We start from the raw sequence: 22,684 nt of genomic DNA on the forward strand, positions 1-22,684 counted from the left end.
CCCACTTCTGTTCCAGTCTGGTATGAAGTTAAGGCCAGTGTGTTTTGTCGTTTTAGACTGTGAGCTAAGTCAGTAGGTTCCTTGCCCGTGTAGTGTGAGGTCAGTGTGTGTGTGTGTACATGTAGTGTGTGCGTGTGTGTGTGCGTGTACATGTAGTATGTGTGTGTACATGTAGTGTGTGTGTACATGTAGTGTGTGTGTGTGTGTACATGTATTGTGTGTGTGTGTGTGTGTGTGTACATGTAGTGTGTGTGTGTGTGTGTGTGTACATGTAGTGTGTGTGTGTAGTGTGTGTGTGTGTGTACATGTGTGTGTGTGTGTACATGTAGTGTGTGTGTGTGTGTGTGTAGTGTGTGTGTGTGTACATGTATGTGTGTGTGTGTGTGTGTGTGTGTGTGTACATGTGTGTGTGTGTGTGTGTGTACATGTATAGTGTGTGTGTGTGTGTGTGTGTGTGTGTGTACATGTATAGTGTGTGTGTGTGTGTGTGTGTGTGTGTGTGTGTGTGTGTGTGTGTGTACATGTATAGTGTGTGTGTGTGTGTGTGTGTGTGTGTGTGTACACATGTGTACATGTGTGTGTGTGTGTGTGTGTGTGTGTGTGTACATGTAGTGTGTGTGTGTACATGTATGTGTGTAGTGTGTGTGTGTACATGTATAGTGTGTGTGTGTGTACATGTGTGTGTGTTCACCATGCAGCAATGTGTGTGTGTACATGTATAGCTGTGTGTGTGTGTGTGTGTAGTGTGTGTGTGTGTACATGTATAGTGTGTGTGTGTGTGTAGTGTGTGTGTGTACATGTATAGTGTTGTGTGTGTAGCTGTGTGTGTGTGTACATGTATAGACCAAGCTGTGTGTGTGTGTGTCAATGTTAGGACCAAGTTAATACCTTGTGTGTGTGTACATGTATAGTGTGTGTGTGTGCTTACCATGCAGCTGTGTTTTGTTACAACTTGTTCACAGACTGTAATTGTGAATTATTTACAACAAAGCATTTCACCATGCAGCAATGTTAGGACCAACCTTCCTCTCAATGTTAGGACCAAGCTGTAATACCTTCCTCTCAATGTTAGGACCAATACCTTCCTCTCAATGTTAGGACCAAGCTGTAATACCTTCCTCTCAATGTTAGGACCAAGCTGTAATACCGTCCCCTCAATGTTAGGACCAAGCTTTAATACCTTCCTCTCAATGTTAGGACCAAGCTTCCTCTCAATGTTAGGACCAAGCTGTAATACCTTCCTCTCAATGTTAGGACCAAGCTTTAATACCTTCCTCTCAATGTTAGGACCAAGCTTTAATACCTTCCTCTCAATGTTAGGACCAAGCTTTAATACCTTCCTCTCAATGTTAGGACCAAGCTTTAATACCTTCCTCTCAATGTTAGGACCAAGCTTTAATACCTTCCTCTCAATGTTAGGACCAAGCTTTAATACCTTCCTCTCAATGTTAGGACCAAGCTACCTTCCTCTCAATACCTTCCTCTCAATGTTAGGACCAAGCTTTAATACCTTCCTCTCAATGTTAGGACCAAGCTTTAATACCTTCCTCTCAATGTTAGGACCAAGCTTTCAATGTTACCTTCCTCTCACCTTCCTCTCAATGTTAGGACCAAGCTTTAATACCTTCCCTCAATGTTAGGACCAAGCTTCCTCTCAATGTTAGGACCAAGCTTAATAGCTTCCTCTCAATGTTAGGACCAAGCTTAATACCTTCCTCTCAATGTTTCCTTCCTCAATGTTAGGACCAAGCTTTAATACCTTCCTCTCAATGTTAGGACCAAGCTTCCTCTCAATGTTAGGACCAAGCTGTAATACCTTCCTCTCAATGTTAGGACCAAGCTTTAATACCTTCCTCTCAATGTTAGGACCAAGCTGTAATACCTTCCTCTCAATGTTAGGACCAAGCTTCCTCTCAATGTTAGGACCAAGCTGTAATACCTTCCTCTCAATGTTAGGACCAAGCTTTAATACCTTCCTCTCAATGTTAGGACCAAGCTGTAATACCTTCCTCTCAATGTTAGGACCAAGCTGTAATACTCAATGTTAGGACCAAGCTGTAATACCTTCCTCTCAATGTTAGGACCAAGCTTTAATACCTTCCTCTCAATGTTAGGACCAAGCTTTAATACCTTCCTCTCAATGTTAGGACCAAGCTTTAATACCTTCCTCTCAATGTTAGGACCAAGCTTCCTCTCAATGTTAGGACCAAGCTTTAATACCTTCCTCTCAATGTTAGGACCAAGCTGTAATACCTTCCTCTCAATGTTAGGACCAAGCTGTAATACCTTCCTCTCAATGTTAGGACCAAGCTTTAATACCTTCCTCTCAATGTTAGGACCAAGCTTTAATACCTTCCTCTCAATGTTAGGACCAAGCTTTAATACCTTCCTCTCAATGTTAGGACCAAGCTGTAATACCTTCCTCTCAATGTTAGGACCAAGCTGTAATACCTTCCTCTCAATGTTAGGACCAAGCTTCCTCTCAATGTTACCTTCCTCTCAATGTTAGGACCAAGCTGTAATACCTTCCTCTCAATGTTAGGACCAAGTAATACCTTCCTCTCAATGTTAGGACCAACTGTTCAATGTTAGGACCAAGCTGTAATACCTTCCTCTCAATGTTAGGACCAAGCTTTAATACCTTCCTCTCAATGTTAGGACCAAGCTGTAATACCTTCCTCTCAATGTTAGGACCAAGCTACCTTCCTCTAATGTTACCTTCCTCTCAATGTTAGACCAAGCTTTAATACCTTCCTCTCAATAATACCTTCCTCTCAATGTTAGGCTCAATGTTAGGACCAAGCTGTAATACCTTCCTCTCAATGTTAGGACCAAGCTTCCTTCTCAATGTTAGCTTTAATACCTTCCTCTCAATGACCAAGCTGTAATACCTTCCTCTCAATGTTAGGACCAAGCTGTAATACCTTCCTCTCAATGTTAGGACCAAGCTTTAATACCTTCCTCTCAATCAATGTTAGGACCAAGCTTTAATACCTTCCTCTCAATGTTAGGACCAAGCTTTAATACCTTCCTCTCAATGTTAGGACCAAGCTTCCTCTCAATGTTAGGACCAAGCTTTAATACCTTCCTCTCAATGTTAGGACCAAGCTTTAATACCTTCCTCTCAATGTTAGGACCAAGCTTTAATACCTTCCTCTCAATGTTAGGACCAAGCTTCCTCTCAATGTTAGGACCAAGCTTTAATACCTTCCTCTCAATGTTAGGACCAAGCTTTAATACCTTCCTCTCAATGTTAGGACCAAGCTTTAATACCTTCCTCTCAATGTTAGGACCAAGCTTCCTCTCAATGTTAGGACCAAGCTTCCTCTCAATGTTAGGACCAAGCTTTAATACCTTCCTCTCAATGTTAGGACCAAGCTTACCTTCTCAATGTTAGGACCAAGCTTGTAATGTTACCTTCCTCTCAATGTTAGGACCAAGCTTTAATACCTTCCTCTCAATGTTAGGACCAAGCTGTAATACCTTCCTCTCAATGTTAGGACCAAGCTGTAATACCTTCCTCTCAATGTTAGGACCAAGCTGTAATACCTTCCTCTCAATGTTAGGACCAAGCTTTAATACCTTCCTCTCAATGTTAGGACCAAGCTTAATACCTTCCTCTCAATGTTAGGACCAAGCTGTAATACCTTCCTCTCAATGTTAGGACCAAGCTTACCTTCCTCTCCTCTCAATGTTAGGACCAAGCTTTAATACCTTCCTCTCAATGTTAGGACCAAGCTCCTCTCAATACCTTCCTCTCAATGTTAGGACCAAGCTTTAATACCTTCCTCTCAATGTTAGGACCTTCCTCTCCAAGCTTCCTCTCAATGTTAGGACCAAGCTTTAATACCTTCCTCTCAATGTTAGGACCAAGCTTTAATACCTTCCTCTCAATGTTAGGACCAAGCTTCCTCTCAATGTTAGGACCAAGCTGTAATACCTTCCTCTCAATGTTAGGACCAAGCTTCCTCTCAGTGTTAGGACCAAGCTTTAATACCTTCCTCTCCCCTCCATAAATCCACCTCTGCCAGAGACAACTGTGTCTACATGGAACCAAAAAGGGGTCTTTAAAGGGTTCTATGGGGACAGCCGAATAACCCATTTAGGTTCTAGATAGCCCCATTTGTTCTGAGTGTACCATGCAGCGGCCCGATGTTAGGACCAAACCTCAGTGCTGCCTCTTCATCTCCTCTCCTCCTCTCCTCTTCATCTCCTCTCCTCCTCTCCTCCTTTCTACACCTTTTCCCACCCCAGTAACACTCCTGCCTGTCTCATTCTAAGTCATGTCCCCTTCATCGCTCCAACCTAAAATGTATGAATGAATCGTCCGCTAAATGGCATATATTATATTACTTATTCCTATTATAAGTGAGCCTTTTAAAGCCTGCTGGGTATTAATTCATGATGTATTCGTCTGGTACAATTTGCCTCTGTACTGGCAGTAACAGTTTGGTCTGTTTTAGATCCCCGACGGAGGGTTGTGTGTGTGTGTGTGTGTGTGTGTGTGGGTGTGTGTGTGTGTGTGTGTGCGTGTGTGTGTGTGCGTGTGCGTGTTTATGTGCGCGTGTCTGTATGGCAGTAAAATGAGTCACCCTGTCAGTGCTGGCTGTGCCTGAGTGTGACAGGGAGACAATTAGCCCTGACTCCAGAGAGGAGGGAAGTGACACGGGGCACCAGGAAGTCATTTCTCCACTGTCCTCTTCACTGTCCAAAAGGGCCTGTCTCTGTCCTCTTCACTGTCCCCCTCTTTCTCTCTCTTCCAGTCACAGGCTGTTTCATGTCAGCAGGGAGAGCAAGGTGTCAATGGAGAGAAAAGGAGAGAGATAGGAGAGAGAAAGAGGAGAGAAAGAGATATAGAGAAAGAGAGCGAGAAAGAGAGATATATAGAGGCAACACTGTACAACACTGTATATAGACATAATATGAAATTTGTATTGTATTTTGGAACTTTTATAGTTTATTTCACTTTAGTTGATCCATTTAATTTGCTTTGGCAATGTAAACATATGTTTCCCATGCCAATAAAGCCCCTTGAAATAAATTGAGAGAGAGAGATAGAGAGTAGATGGGGAGAGAGGGAAAGGAGGAGAGGGAGAGTTTGATAGAAAACAGAACTTGAACTGCACTCCAAAGTGCTGCAATCCAGCATTGGCTCACTATCCCCAGCGTGTGTGTGCGTGTGTGTGCGTGTGTGTGCGTGTTTCCTTCTCCTCTCCTTTTAGCTCTCTCTCTTCTGTAAAGATACAGTTTCACTCTACAGTCTTTTTCTGGATCACCAGTCCTTAGTGTTTGTTGTCCGTACTCCTACCTCTGGTCGGAGGCTATGGTATGGCCACAGTGTGTTGCATGCATGTTCACTAGTCTCAAATAGCCACAGTCGCTCTACATCTACCCTGCTTCTCTAGCAGCATCATTTCTGTTGATCAGTCTTTCTCCCAATCTGTTTCTGCCCTGCGACATCCAGCACCAGAGCAGGTGTTCCAGGACCAGTCAGTAGGTGTTCCAGTCAGTAGGTGTTTCAGAGCAGGTGTTCCAGTCAGGACCAGTCAGTAGGTGTTTCAGAGCAGGTGTCAGCAACACCAGATGGGGCCAGAGTGACCCCTGCAGGTAGAGCTGTGTCACTGCAGCTAACGGCATGCTGGGGAATCTCTGTTTCCCCTGAAAACGCTTTACCATGACAATTATTTCAGCACATTTTTAAGTGGCGGCAGAAATTTAGCAGTGTTTCAAATGAATATAGGAAACTCCCTCTCTCCCCCACTGACTGTCTCCCTCTCTCCCCCACTGACTGTCTCCCTCTCTCCCTCACTGACTGTCTCCCTCTCTCCCCCACTGACTGTCTCCATCTCTACCTCACTGACTGTCTCCCTCTCTCCCTCACTGACTGTCTCCCTCTCTACCCCACTGACTGTCTCCCTCTCTCCCTCACTGACTGTCTCCCTCTCTCCCCCACTGACTGTCTCCATCTCTACCCCACTGACTATCTCCCTCTCTCCCCACTGACTGTCTCCCTCTCTCCCCCACTGACTGTCTCCATCTCTACCCCACTGACTGTCTCCCTCTCTCCCTCACTGTCTGTCTCCCTCTCTACCTCACTGACTGTCTCCCTCTCTCCCCACTGACTGTCTCCCTCTCTCCCCACTGACTGTCTCCCTCTCTCCCTCACTGACTGTCTCCCTCTCCCCTCACTGACTGTCTCCCTCTCTCCCCCACTGACTGTCTCCCTCTCTCCCTCACTGACTGTCTCCCTCTCTCCCTCACTGACTGTCTCCCCCTCTCTCCCTCACTGACTGTCTCCCTCTCTCCCTCACTGACTGTCTCCCTCTCTCCCTCACTGACTGTCTCCCTCTCTCCCCCACTGACTGTCTCCCTCTCTCCCCCACTGACTGTCTCCCTCTCTCCCCCACTGACTGTCTCCCCTCTCTCCCCACTGACTGTCTCCCTCTCTCCCCACTGACTGTCTCCCTCTCTCCCCACTGACTGTCTCCCTCTCTCCCCACTGACTGTCTCCCTCTCTCCCCACTGACTGTCTCCCCCACTGACTGTCTCCCTCTCTCCCCCACTGACTGTCTCCCTCTCTCCCCCACTGACTGTCTCCCTCTCTCCCCACTGACTGTTGTCTCCCCCCCACTGACTGTCTCTCTCTCCCCCACTGACAGTCTCCCTCTCTCTCCCCCACTGACTGTCTCCCTCTCTCCCCACTGACTGTCTCCCTCTCTCCCAACTAGTTGTCTCCCTCCCTCTCACCCTCACTGACTGTCTCCCTCTCTCCTCAATGACTCCCTCGCTCCCCACTAGTTGTCTCCCTCCCTCTCACCCTCACTGACTGTCTCCCTCTCTCCTCAATGACTCTCCCTCTCTCCCCACTAGTTGTCTCCCTCTCTCCCTCACTGTTACATCCCTGTTAGTGAGCATTTCTCCTTTCCAAGATAATCCATCCACCTAACAGGTGTGAGATATCAAGAAGCTGATTAAACAGCATGATCATTACACAGGTGCACCTTGTGCTGGGGACAATAAAAGGCAACTCTAAAATGTTAAGTTTTCTCACACAACACAATTCCACAGATGTCTCAAGTTTTGAGGGAGCGTGCAATTGGCATGCTGACTGCAGGAATCTCCACCAGAGCTGTTGCCTGAAAATGGATAATGTTAATTTCTCTACCATAAGCTGCCTCCAACGTCGTTTTAGAGAATTGTATGCTTGTCTAAGATAAATTCAGAGTGGCTACTCATCATATATTATTTCAGTTGAGGTTTTCTGTAAATTAGTGCAAATTGACGATGTCATCCTCAGAGTTAGCTACAGTTCTTGGTAGTGATTATGTCAACAAGAGGACTCTATAACAAACTAGACTGTTCCATCTCAGAACTTAACCTCCTGACATTAGCATGTAAAACATTATCTAGAGTGTATAGCAGGGGGAAACATGCTTTATTGTCACGTAGACCGGATAGGTGCAGTGAAATGTGTTGTTTTACAGGGTCAGTCATAGTAGTATGATAGGTGCAGTGTAATGTGTTGTTTTACAGGGTCAGTCATAGTAGTATGATAGGTGCAGTGAAATGTGTTGTTTTACAGGGTCAGTCATAGTAGTATGATAGGTGCAGTGAAATGTGTTGTTTTACAGGGTCAGTCATAGTAGTATGATAGGTGCAGTGAAATGTGTTGTTTTACAGGGTCAGTCATAGTAGTATGATAGGTGCAGTGATATGTGTTGTTTTACAGGGTCAGTCATAGTAGTATGATAGGTGCAGTGAAATGTGTTGTTTTACAGGGTCAGTCATAGTAGTATGGCCCCCCTGGAGCAAATGAGGCATGACAGACGTGTCTATCAGTTTACTAGCATCATTACATTACCACAGAGAAACCTTCACACAAGGTGTTAATCAGTGGAGGCTGGTGGGAGGAGCAATAGGAGGACAGGATCATTGTAAAGGCTGGAATGGCATGAACACAACGGTATCTAACATATGGAAACCTCATGACTCCGTTCCGTTGACTCCACACCAGTCTTTACATTGACCCCGTACTCCTATAGCTCCTCCCACCAGCCACCACTGGTTTTAATGCTAGTGTTTACCCATAACTCCCCTCCCATTTCCCACTACATCACATTGTCTTCAGCTAATGACGAGGACCAGCTACCTTTAATGTGTCAGACACTTAACCTACATGTTAAAGGGATAGTTCATACAAATTAGTAAATGACATACTGGTTTCCTTACCCTGTCAGCAGTCTATGGACTAGATATGACAGCAATCCATGCTCTGGTTTTGTTTACCTAGCTACTGTTTCAAATGCTAACTTTTAGCATTTGTGGCACAAATCCAAAGGAAGTCAATGGTACCTAAATTAGCATTTTCGCAATTCATGCCCAAATCAAAGTCTCGAGCGCATATAAAATGATGAAGAGCTCACTCATAATAAAACGGACTTACTAAGCCTACCTGTGAGAATGCATATTTTATAGTGGATAATGCATATTTTATAATGCATATTTTATATCTACTGCAATGTAATTCTGCATAGAATAATGATTAATTAATGATGATGATGTTATTTAGTAGTCCATTAACATAAAGTATCTCATAAGTATTTCACAACCTACTGTAGGGGATGTACCAGAAATAATGGTGTCAAGACAAGCAGATAGAATGAAGATGAGAGAATTGGCTGAGGCCTGAAGGCTTACGTTAGCTCCCTGGGCTGATGCCTAGGCTTTAGCTTAGTGGGTTAACATTATCTAGTAGCATGATGAAGACCCAGGTTTGAACCCAGTGAATCACAACTGAGGTTAAATGGTTTAAATGAATGTACGTGATATCTACATGTAGGCTGCTGTAGTGTTTTACTCCAGTATAGAACTACTGTAGTGTTTTACTCCAGTATAGAGCTACTGTAGTGTTTTACTCCAGTACATAGCTACTGTAGTGTTTTACTCCAGTACATATTACTGTAGTGTTTTACTCCAGTACATATTACTGTAGTGTTTTACTCCAGTACATATTATTGTAGTGTAGCACTCCAGTACATAGTTACTGTAGTGTTTTACTCCAGTACAGAACTACTGTAGTGTAGTACTGCAGTACAGAACTACTGCAGTGTAGTACTCCAGTACAGACTACTGCAGTGTAGTACTGCAGTACAGAACTACTGCAGTGTAGTACTCCAGTACAGAACTACTGCAGTACAGAACTACTGCAGTGTACTCCAGTACAGAACTACTGCAGTGTAGTACTCCAGTACTCCAGTACAGAACAGAACTACTCCAGTACAGAACTACTGCAGTGTTTTACTCCAGTATAGAACTACTGCAGTGTGGCACTCCAGTACAGAACTACTGCAGTGTAGTACTCCAGTACAGAACTACTGCAGTGTCGTACTCCAGTACAGAACTACTGCAGTGTAGTACTCCAGTACAGAACTACTGCAGTGTAGTACTCCAGTACAGAACTACTGCAGTGTAGTACTCCAGTACAGAACTACTGCAGTGTAGTACTCCAGTACAGAACTACTGCAGTGTAGTACTCCAGTACAGAACTACTGCAGTGTAGTACTCCAGTACAGAACTACTGCAGTGTAGTACTCCAGTACAGAACTACTGCAGTGTGGTACTCCAGTACAGAACTACTGCAGTGTAGCACTCCAGTACAGAACTACTGCAGTGTAGTACTCCAGTACAGAACTACTGCAGTGTGGCACTCCAGTACAGAACTACTGCAGTGTAGTACTCCAGTACAGTGCACCTCAGTGATTTCATACTAATGCATCTACATTAGATATGGCTCACATTCATTTAAAGATAATCACTAACCAGAACACTTCTCATTATGATGAGCAGCTTCTGTCTGCTTTTATCTTGGACATATTCTGGTAACTAGCGAGGCTTCCACATCACAGTGAGATCACGGCACCCTGACGAGCTGGAACATAATTGCTGCTATTTAGGACAGCAATTGGACCATTTGCATAAAATATGTTGAAAATATCACAAAGATCAGAGAAGTCTGAAGTGCAACTGTGAATTTGAATGAAACTATAGAGAAAGAGAAATACGGAAAGAGAAAGAAGGAGAAATAGAGAGAGAGAGAAAGAGAAATGGAGAATGTTATGCATTAATGTTAGCTCACCGAGACATGTGTAAAGAAAGTTATTGGAGAGCCAAACAGATTTCAGCACCTTTGACAGCTCCCAGCACCAACAACACAAGTGACTGAAGGATCAAATGCATGGACAGACATTCAGTATTGTTTCACAGTGAAACGTTACCTCACTGAGTGTGAGCTAATATAGTTATGGTGAATTCTGTGTTAGTTATGTGACAAGGTAGAGATGATGTACAGCGCCATGGCCTGTATTCTTTAACCATCTCAGAGTAGGAGTGCCGATCTAGGATCAGGTCCCCCCTGTCGATATAATCTAACTTATTATTATCTAAAAGGGTAGACTGATCCTAGATCAGCACTGCTGCTCTGAGACGCTTCATGAATACGGGCTCGGGAGGCTTGGCTTGGTCCTAAGGGAGTGAGTTGTTCCATATTCTGTCAACAGAGGGCGCTATAGTGTATGATAAACTGGAAACGGAAGGCTGTCGGGTGAAGTTTCAGCCAGGTCACCCCGTGATACAGGTCAGGATTAGACTCTATCTGTCTATCCATGTCTGAGGACGTCGGGAGATGATGTCGTAACCGGTCACTAGGGGCATCAGTGAGCACCGTTACCAAGTAGGTTTCAGATTTGGTAGGGTGTTGTGATTTGGTAGGGTGGTAGGGTGGTAGGGTGTTGTGGAAGGGGATGGCGGATGGGTGTCAGCATCAGCCTCTGATGCAGAAGGTTGCAGGTTTGAATCCAGCGATAGAAAGTTCATTTTGTTTTAAGCCTATCCCAAACCTGAACCCTAACCGTAAAACATGCAGTGTTAATGCCTAAACTTACTCTTAAACACTTTTGTAGTTGGGAGCAACTTTGAAATTTCACCCACTCTATGTCTAATTCTGACGTGAAACTGTGAGCGCTTGTTGAAAGTTTACCCTCGGTACAGATCAGCTTCACCTCCCCCAATCAGAAACAATCATTCTTGGGGGAAATGGCAAACTGACCCAAGATCAGAGTCTAGTGGAAACATCAACGTACTCTAAATAGAAGCGTCACATTCTGCCAGGCAGGAAACTGACCCAAGATCAGAGTCTAGTGGAAACATCAACGTACTCTAAATAGAAGAGTCACATTCTGCCAGGCAGCAAACTGTCCCAAGATCAGAGTCTAGTGGAAACATCAACGTACTCTAAATAGAAGCGTCACATTCTGCCAGGCAGGAAACTGACCCAAGATCAGAGTCTAGTGGAAACATCAACGTACTCTAAATAGAAGAGTCACATTCTGCCAGGCAGCAAACTGTCCCAAGATCAGAGTCTAGTGGAAACATCAACGTACTCTAAATAGAAGAGTCACATTCTGCCAGGCAGCAAACTGTCCCAAGATCAGAGTCTAGTGGAAACATCAACGTACTCTAAATAGAAGCGTCACATTCTGCCAGGCAGCAAACTGACCCAAGATCAGAGTCTAGTGGAAACATCAACGTACTCTAAATAGAAGCGTCACATTCTGCCGGACAAACTTAAATAGGAACCTCCATAAAATGTAACTACCAGACCTGAAGATAAAACGGAACATCTGTCCATAATCAGCGTTTGATGTGTTGAGCATATTGTCCGTTATCTATGTCCTACTGAATAAAAGATGTAACACAAAAAAAGGCCAATATTCAGATTCACACAGTAAATCAGGGGAGGCAGCAGAGGACAGGAGACGATCCTTCTCCCCACAGTCTGTGTGCTCGTCCGTGTGTGTCTGTGTGCTTGCATGTGTGCTTGCGATTTGTGTGTGTGTGTGTGTGTGTGTGTGTGTGTGTGTGTGTGTGTGTGTGTGTGTGTGTGTGTGTGTGTGTGTGTGTGGTGTTTGTTTATGTGTGTATGAATGATAGTATCTGTGACACGGGCTGCAGGGACGTGTCCTTACCTGTCCTCAAGATGGCTGTCCCTGTCACAGAGCTAAATCCACTCCCTATCTGTCAGGTTGAGGATTCCCACACCACCTCACGTCTCCTCTCACTGTCACTCTCTGTCTCAGTCTGTAGTTCTTTATCTCCTGACAGAGCACATAACCCTGCTGTATTAGCTACGCTACATCATGCACCTTTTAATGTAGTATTTGTTAGAATCCCCATTAGCTGCTGCCAAGACTCTTCCTGGGGTCCACACAGGGTTAAAACAGTGACACCACAACAGCCTACATCATCAATAAAACTAAACAACATCAATACATTACTCTAATATTACACATTGACAATATAAACTCCACAATATTACAAAGTGTTAGAGGGTGTTAGAGTTGGTGTTTTAGAGTGGGTTAGAGTAGGTTAGAGTGGGTGTTACAGAGTGGGTGTTAGAGTGTGGGTTCGAGTGGGTGTTACAGTGTGGGTTAGAGTGGGTGTTACAGTGTGGGTTAGAGTGGGTGTTATAGCTCCTCCCACCAGCCTCCTCTGCAGAAAAAATATAGTATCATAGCAAACTACTACTGAGTTCTCTTGCTAAACCCCTCTAACTGTCACTCTGCATCTCATCCTGTAACTAAACCCCTCTAACTGTCACTCTGCATCTCATCCTGTAACTAAACCCCACTAACTGTCACTCTGCATCTCATCCTGTAACTAAACCCCTCTAACTGTCACTCTGCATCTCATCCTGTAACTAAACCCCTCTAACTGTCACTCTGCATCTCATCCTGTAACTAAACCCCTCTAACTGTCACTCTGCATCTCATCCTGTAACTAAACCCCTCTAACTGTCACTCTGCATCTCATCCTGTAACTAAACCCCTCTAACTGTCACTCTGCATCTCATCCTGTAACTAAACCCCTCTAACTGTCACTCTGCATCTCATCCTGTAACCCCTCTAACTAAATCCTGTAACCCTCTAACTGTCACTCTGCATCTCATCCTGTAACTAAACCCCTCTAACTGTCACTCTGCATCTCATCCTGTAACTAAACCTCTCTAACTGTCACTCTGCATCTCATCCTGTAACTAAACCCTCTAACTGTCACTCTGCATCTCATCCTGTAACTAAACCCCTCTAACTGTCACTCTGCATCTCATCCTGTAACTAAACCCCTCTAACTGTCACTCTGCATCTCATCCTGTAACTAAACCCCTCTAACTGTCACTCTGCATCTCATCCTGTAACTAAACCCCTCTAACTGTCACTCTGCATCTCATCCTGTAACTAAACCCTCTAACTGTCACTCTGCATCTCATCCTGTAACTAAACCCCTCTAACTGTCACTCTGCATCTCATCCTGTAACTAAACCCCTCTAACTGTCACTCTGCATCTCATCCTGTAACTAAACCCCTCTAACTGTCACTCTGCATCTCATCCTGTAACTAAACCCCTCTAACTGTCACTCTGCATCTGCATCTATCATCCTGTAACTAAATCTCCCCTCTAACTGTCACTCTGCATCTCATCCTGTAACTAAACCCCTCTAACTGTCACTCTGCATCTCATCCTGTAACTAAACCCCTCTAACTGTCACTCTGCATCTCATCCTGTAACTAAACCCCTCTAACTGTCACTCTGCATCTCATCCTGTAACTAAACCCCTCTAACTGTCACTCTGCATCTCATCCTGTAACTAAACCCCTCTAACTGTCACTCTGCATCTCATCCTGTAACTAAACCCCTCTAACTGTCACTCTGCATCTCATCCTGTAACTAAACCCCTCTAACTGTCACTCTGCATCTCATCCTGTAACTAAACCCCTCTAACCCTCTAACTGTCACTCTGCATCTCATCCTGTAACTAAACCCCCTAACTCTAACTGTCACTCTGTCATCTCATCTCATCCTGTAACTAAACCCCTCTAACTGTCACTCTGCATCTCATCCTGTAGCTAAACCCCTCTAACTGTCACTCTGCATCTCATCCTGTAACTAAACTGCATCTCATCTCCCTCTCATCCTGTAACTAAACCCCTCTAACTGTCACTCTGCATCTCTGTCTAACTGTCACTCTGCATCTCATCCTGTAACTAAACCCCTCTAACTGTCACTCTGCATCTCATCCTGTAACTAAACCCCTCTAACTGTCACTCTGCATCTCATCCTGTAACTAAACCCCTCTAACTGTCACTCTGCATCTCATCCTGTAACTAAACCCCTCTAACTGTCACTCTGCATCTCATCCTGTAACTAAACCCCTCTAACTGTCACTCTGCATCTCATCCTGTAACTAAACCCTCTAACTGTCACTCTGCATCTCATCCTGTAACTAAACCCCTCTAACTGTTACAGCTCATTACAGCTACTGTATCTGTCTGTCTGAGACAGTTACTACTGTATCTATAAATAATCATATACTGTATCTGTCTGTCTGAGACAGTTATTACTGTATCTATAAATAGTCATATACTGTATCTGTCTGTCTGAGACAGTTATTACTGTATCTATAAATAATCATATACTGTATCTGTCTGTCTGAGACAGTTATTACTGTATCTATAAATAGTCATATACTGTATCTGTCTGTCTGAGACAGTTATTACTGTATCTATAAATAGTCATATACTGTATCTGTCTGTCTTAGACAGTTATTAAGGTATCTATAAATAATCATATACTGTATCTGTCTGTCTGAGACAGTTATTACTGTATCTATAAATAATCATATACTGTATCTGTCTGTCTGAGACAGTTATTACTGTATCTATAAATAATCATATACTGTATCTGTCTGTCTGAGACAGTTATTACTGTATCTATAAATAGTCATATACTGTATATGTCTGTCTGAGACAGTTATTACTCTATCTATAAATAGTCATGTACTGTACTTGTCTGTTTGAGACAGTTTATCTGAGGCAGTTTGTCTGAGGCAGTTTGTCTGAGGCAGTTTGTCTGAGAGAGTTGACACTGAGGACGTAGGAGGAAGTAATGAGTTCTGTGTGATGAGGTCTTTGACCCATGACTTGCAGAGCTGGTGTTGTGCTGTTAGGCCTCACTCTGGGCTCTCTCTCTCTCTCTCTCCCTCTCTCTGGTGTTATGCTGTTAGGCCTCACTCTGGGCTCTCTCTCTCTCTCTCTCTCTCTCTCTCTCTCTCTTTCTCTCTCTCTGCTGGAACAGGAAACAGCTTTCCCTCTCACTGTAACTCACCACCAGTGACTCTCAAAGAGGCTCTGCCCAATCAGAGGATTGGATATGCTTATGTTCGCCCCCTCTGAGTATGTGTGTGTGTGTGTGTCTGTATGTACACTAACATTCAAAAGTTTGGGGTCACTTAGAAATGTCTTAGTTTTTGAAAGAAAAGCACATTTTTGTCCATTAAAATAACATCAAATTAATCAGAAATGCAGTATAGACATTGTTAATGTTGTAAATGACTATTGTAACTGGAAACGGCAGAATATGGAGGAAGATCAAACCCATCCACACACAAGCCTCCAGGTGACTACACACACACACACACACACCTCAACACTCACCCCCCACTCCCCCTCCCCACACTCCCCTGTTGTTTTCCCTCCTCCTCCTTGCCTCAGCATCCTTTTCAAGCACTATTCCGAGACGGCGAGAGGATGACAATATAAGAAGAGCTTTTACTTTTCATCCGTGGTTATTAGCCTCACAAGGCAGACTATGGGAAGTGACCTGTTTTTCCAGGTCAACGCTACCTCATCTACTGTAACTCTACCGGACAACATTACTACATTCTCCCTGATGAATACACATCATATCAGCACCTGTAGTTGCTGTCAACAAATGAGACATAAATGCTATAGTATAAAATGTTTCAATAAATGACATGTTAACTACAAGTTAGCTAGGCATGGCTAGGCAAGGGGCAATCTGAGATTGGTACAGTCCATCTATTTGTTTTCCTTTGAACGTGTCTGATATATACCTTTTGATTGTCAAAGAACAGAACTGCAGCCTAATGAGCTTGTAGTTTCATTCCTCATCAGAACCCAAAATATTGTTTTACTCTATTGTTTGTAAACAATGTAATTGTAAACAAACACTGTATAGCCTCAAAAAGCCTTAGAAACGATCATTTTGATATCATGGAAGGTCAGTCCTTGCATCCATAGCTCTGTCTAGGAATTTGAGTGGTTACGTTTCTCCAGCCAGATCCCTCTGCTGTTCAACAGTGGCGGGTGACTGCTATTGTGGTTTGAACGGCAGATTGCCCCTTTAAATGCACATATATTTGCCCATACAGTTGAATCACATCGCTGTCCTAGACATGGAAGTAGAAAGATAATAGCCTTTCATTCCTGACTATTTCACACTATCACCGTGGGAGGATTTGAAACCTATTAGTTCCAGCCAGAGAACATTCCCTTCTGACTCCCTTTATCTGGGCGCCAGCCCCCTGTGGGTCCTGGTCTTGGTCAGGCGGCAGGGACATAGCCAATGGGGAGAGGTGTTGGCCTGGGAGAGGTGTTTATGTTCAGTTTATGTTCACGTATAATCCTCTCAACATTTTGTGAAGCATCCAGAGAGCTCATTAGAGACCTGGCTGGGAGTGGAGCTGTCTCGCTCTCACTGGGACTCAAGAGCAGCACAGCCCTTAATAACACCTGTTTATATCTACTGAGAGAGAGAGAGAGAGAGAGAGAGAGAGAGAGAGAGAGAGAGAGAGAGAGAGAGAGAGAGAGACAGAGAGAGAGAGAGAGAGAGAGAGAGAGAGAGAGAGAGAGAGAGAGAGAGAGAGAGAGAGAGAGAGAGAGAGAGAGAGAGAGAGAGAGAGAGAGAGAGAGAGAGAGAGAGAGAGAGAGAGAGAGAGAGAGAGAGAGAGAGAGAGAGAGAGAGAGAGAGAGAGAGAGAGAGAGAGAGAGAGAGAGAGAGAGACAGAGAGAGAGAGAGAGAGAGAGAGAGAGAGAGAGAGAGAGAGTGAGAGAGAGAGAGAGAGAGAGAGAGAGAGACAGAGAGAGAGAGAGAGAGAGAGAGAGAGAGAGAGAGAGAGAGACAGAGAGAGAGAGAGAGAGAGAGAGAGAGAGAGAGAGAGACAGAGAGAGAGAGAGAGAGAGAGAGAGAGAGAGAGAGACAGAGAGAGAGAGAGAGAGACAGAGAGAGAGAGAGAGAGAGAGAGAGAGAGAGAGAGAGAGAGAGAGAGAGAGAGAGAGAGAGAGAGACAGAGAGAGAGAGAGAGAGAGAGAGAGAGAGAGAGAGAGAGAGAGAGAGAGAGAGAGAGAGAGAGAGAGAGAGAGAGAGAGAGAGAGAGAGAGAGAGAGAGAGAGAGAGAGAGAGAGAGAGAGAGAGAGGGAGACAGAGAGAGAGAGAGACAGAGAGAGAGAGAGAGAGAGAGAGGCTCTGCTCACACTTACTGGCCTGAGGCCAAACCACGACCAACAACATTGGACACTCTCTGGAACAAAAAGCCTTCACTATATTATCCTGGAATATCCAAGGCCTGAGGTCATCTGCCTTTGGCCTAAAGAGCAGGAACCCGGACTTCACCAAAGAAATCGGTAATACAGACATTGTCATACTGCAAGAAACCAGGGAAGAGGAGACGGACCCACTGGTTGCCCTCTAGGTTACAGAGAGCTGGTAGTCCAATCCACCAAACTACCAGGTGTGAAACAGGGAAGGGACTCAGGGGGTATGCTAATTTGGTATAGAGCAGACCTAACTCACTCCGTTAAATTAATCAAAACAGGAACATTCTACATTTGGCTAGAAATTCAAAAGGAAATTATCCTAACAGAGAAAAATGTCCTCCTGTGTGCTACCTATATCCCCCACTAGAATCCCCATACTTTAATGAAGACAGCTTCTCCATCCTGGGAGGGGGAAATCAATCATTTCCAGGCCCAGGGACATGTACTAGTCTGTGGCGACCTAAATGCCAGAACCGGACAAGAACCTGACACCCTCAGCACACAGGGGGACAAACACCTGCCTGGAGGTGACAGCATTCCCTCCCACATATGCCCCCCTAGGCACAACTATGACAACATAACCAACAAAAACAGGTCACAACTCCTGCAGCTCTGTCGCACGCTGGGTATGTACATAGTCAATGGTAGGCTTCGAGGGGACTCCTATGGTAGGTAGACATATAGCTCATCTCTTGGCAGTAGTACTGTAGACTACTTTATCACTGACCTCAACCCAGAGTCTCTCAGAGCATTCACAGTCAGCACACTGACACCCCTATCAGACCACAGCAAAATCACAGTCTACTTAAACAGAGCAATACTCAATCATGAGGCATCAAAGCCAAAGGAACTGAGTAACATTAAGAAATGCTATAGATGGAAGGAATGCAGTTTGGAAACCTACCAAAAAACAATTAGGCAACAACAAATTCAATCCCTTTTAGACAATTTCCTGGGTAAAACGTTCCACTGTAATAGTGAAGGTGTAAACTTGGCAGTAGAAAATCTCAACAGTATATTTGACCTCTCAGCTTCCCTATCAAATCTAAAAATCTCAAATAGAAAACCGAAGAAAATGAACAACAATAACAAATGGTTTGATGAAGAATGCAAAAATCTAAGAAAGAAATTGAGAAACCTGTCCAACCAAAAACATAGAGACCAGGAAAATCTGAGTCTACGCCTTCACTATGGTGAATCACTAAAACAATACAGAAATACACTACGGAAAAAGAAGGAACAGCACGTCAGAAATCAGCTCAATGTAATTGAAGAATCCATAGACTCTAACCACTTCTGGGAAAATTGGAAAACACTAAACAAACAACAACACGAAGAATTATCTATCCAAAATGGAGATGTATGAGTAAACCACTTCTCCAATCTTTTTGGCTCTATAACAAAGAATAAAGAGCAAAAACATATACATGATCAAATACAGGTCTTAGAATCAACTATTAAAGACTACCAGAACCCACTGGATTCTCCAATTACATTGAATGAGTTACAGGACAAAATAAAAACCCTCCAACCCAAAAAGGCCTGTGGTGTTGATGGTATCCTCAATGAAATGATCAAATATACAGACAACAAATACCAATTGGCTATACTAAAACTCTTTAACATCATCCTTAGCTCTGGCATCTTTCCCAATATTTGGAACCAATGACTGATCACCCCAATCCACAAAAGTGGAGACAAATTTGACCCCAATAACTACCGTGGAATATGCATCAACAGTAACCTTGGGAAAATCCTCTGCATTATCATTAACAGCAGACTCGTACATTTCCTCAATGAAAACAATGTACTGAGCAAATGTCAAATTGGCTTTTTACCAAATTACCGTACAACAGACCATGTATTCACCCTGCACACCCTAATTGACAACCAAACAAACCAAAACAAAGGCAAAGTCTTCTCATGCTTTGTTGATTTCAAAAAAGCCTTCGACTCAATTTGGCATGAGGGTCTGCTATACAAACGGATGGAAAGTGGTGTTGGGGGATAAACATACGACATTATAAAATCCATGTACACAAACAACAAGTGTGCGGTTAAAATGGGCAAAAAACACACAAATTTCTTCACACAGGGTCGTGGGGTGAGACAGGGATGCAGCTTAAGCCCCACCCTCTTCAACATGTATATCAACGAATTGGCGCGGGCACTAGAAAAGTCTGCAGCACCCGGCCTCACCCTACTAGAATCCGAAGTCAAATGTCTGCTGTTTGCTGATGATCTGGTGCTTCTGTCACCAACCAAGGAGGGCCTACAGCAGCACCTAGATCTTCTGCACAGATTCTGTCAGACCTGGGCCCTGAGAGTAAATCTCAGTAAGACCAAAATAATGGTGTTCCAAAAAAGGTCCAGTCACCAGGACCACAAATACAAATTCCATCTAGACACTGTTGCCCTAGAGCATACAAAAAACTATACATACCTTGGCCTAAACATCAGCGCCACAGGTAACTTCCACAAAGCTGTGAACGATCTGAGAGACAAGTCAAGAAGGGCATTCTATGCCATCAAAAGGAACATAAATTTCAACATACCAATTAGGATTTGGCTAAAAATACTTGAATCAGTCATAGAGCCCATTGCCCTTTATGGTTGTGAGGTCTGGGGCCCACTCACCAACCAAGACTTCACAAAATGGGACAAACACCAAATTGAGACTCTGCACGCAGAATTCTGCAAAACATATCCTCCGTGTACAACGTAGAACACCAAATAATGCATGCAGAGCAGAATTAGGCCGATACCCACTAATTATCAAAATCTAGAAAAGAGCCGTTAAATTCTATAACCACCTAAAAGGAAGCGATTCCCAAATCTTCCATAACAAAGCCATCACCTACAGAGAGATGAACATGGAGAAGGGTCCCCTAAGCAAGCTGGTCCTGGGGCTCTGTTCACAAACACAAACACACCCTACAGAGCCCCAGGACAGCAGCACAATTAGACCCAACCAAATCATGAGAAAACAAGAAGATAATTACTTGACACATTGGAAAGAATTAACAAAAAAACAGAGCAAACTAGAATGCTACTTGGCCCTAAACAGAGAGTACACAGTGGCAGAATACCTGACCACTGTGACTGACCCAAACTTAAGGAAAGCTTTGACTATGTACAGACTCAGTGAGCATAGCCTTGCTATTGAGAAAGGCCGCCGTAGGCAGACATGGCTCTCAAGAGAAGACAGGCTATGTGCTCACTGCCCACAAAATGAGGTGGAAACTGAGTTGCACTTCCTAACCTCCTGCCCAATGTATGACCATATTAGAGAGACATATTTCCCTCAGATTACACAGATCCACAAAGAATTCGAAAACAAATCCAATTTTGATAAACTCCCATATCTACTGGGTGAAATTCCACAGTGTGCCATCACAACAGCAAGATTTGTGACCTGTTGCCACGGGAAAAGGGCAACCAGTGAAGAACACACACCATTGTAAATACAACCCATATTTATGCTTATTTATTTTATCTTGTGTCCTTTAACCATTTGTACATTATTAAAACACTGTATATATACATAATATGACATTTGTAATGTCTTTATTGTTTTGAAACTTCTGTATGTGTAATGTTTACTGTTCATTTTAATTGTATATTTCACTTTATATATTATCTACCTCACTTGCTTTGGCAATGTTAACACGTTTCCCATGCCAATAAAGCCCTTGAATTGAGAGAGAGAGAGAGAGAGAGAGAGAGAGAGAGAGAGAGAGAGACAGAGAGAGACAGAGAGAGAGAGAGAGAGAGAGAGAAAGAGACAGAGAGAAAGAGAGAGAGAGAGAGAGAGAGATTCAGAGTCCTCAGTGAGTGATAACTTCTATAACTCCTGACAGCTTCCTCCTTTCTGATTAACGTCAACTTCTCCAGCCCAACCAGGGCTCACAGGAATAGGACTGAGATCAGAGGGAGAGTGAGATGTTATTTACGGAGGCAACACACAACACATGGAGGCAATACACACACACACACGCACACACACACACACGCACATACTTCATCATCAAATCATTTAAATGTTATTTTTCACGTAGGCAGAATACAACCTTACCATGAAATGCTTACTTACAAAGCCCTTAACCAACAATGTTGTTCAAGAAATAGAGTTAAGAAAATATTTACTAAATAAACTAAAGTAAAAAAATAATACAAAGTAACACAATAACATAACAATAATGAGGGTATATACAGGGTGGTACTGAGTCAATGTGTGGGGGTACAGGTTAGTTGAGCTCATTTGTACATGTAGGTAAGGGTAAGACATTATAGCTCATAGAAATGAGAGGGGAAGTTAAATGTATTCTTGGTAGGCAACAGTCTGTCTGTCTGTCTGTGTCTGTCAATCTGTCTGTCTGTCTGTCTGTCTGTCTGTCAGCCTGTCTGTCTGTCTGTCTGTCTGTCTGTCTGTCTGTCTGTCTGTCAGTCTGTCTGTCCCGTCGGAGAGAGAGCTGGTTTCTGATTGTATTAATGACCTCACAAAACACCCCTGGGAGTGAAGCTGCATGGAGAAAACCAATTACAGCAATCACTAGTCCCTTTTAATGAAATTAACAAGACATGATGCTCGACGGGGCTGCATCCCAAAGGGACCCCATTCCCTAGCTAGTACACTACTTTTGAGCAGAGCGCAATGGGGCCTGGTCAAAAGTAGTGCAATTTATAGGGAATAGGGTGGCATTTGAGACGCAGCCCAGCTTTTATATTGATCTTTACACGATCTGAGCTATTGCATGTGAAACAGTTACACACTGTTTTACAAGTCAATGATGTATTGTATATGAGTCTAAATGCTGTGGAGAATGCTAGTCTATAGCAGGAGTCTGTAATCTGTTGTACAGCCCATTCACCCTGCTACTGTAATGGTGTTTGGGTGTAAACAGGGTCTAGCTCGACCAGATTAACACTGTTCTATATAAAAGCTCTTGGCTGTTTTCTAATGGGGTCTTTCTGTGAAAAACACAGTGCAGGATCAGTTTTTCCACACACATGCAGGCATGAGCATGAACGCAGACACACATGCAGGCATGAGCATGAATGCAGACACTGAATGCAGACGCACATGCACGCAAGCACACACACAATAACATCCCGACATGCCAAACCTGTAGCCTGCAGGATGATGACGTGAGTGACTCTCTCTTATTGGTTCGTGACGGTGTTTATAGTGTGTTTACATTATCCATCAAACATCCTGTGCAGATCTCTCTCCCTCT

The sequence above is a fragment of the Oncorhynchus tshawytscha genome, unplaced genomic scaffold, assembly GCF_018296145.1.
Source record: "Oncorhynchus tshawytscha isolate Ot180627B unplaced genomic scaffold, Otsh_v2.0 Un_scaffold_9311_pilon_pilon, whole genome shotgun sequence".
NCBI classification, from domain to species: domain Eukaryota; kingdom Metazoa; phylum Chordata; class Actinopteri; order Salmoniformes; family Salmonidae; genus Oncorhynchus; species Oncorhynchus tshawytscha.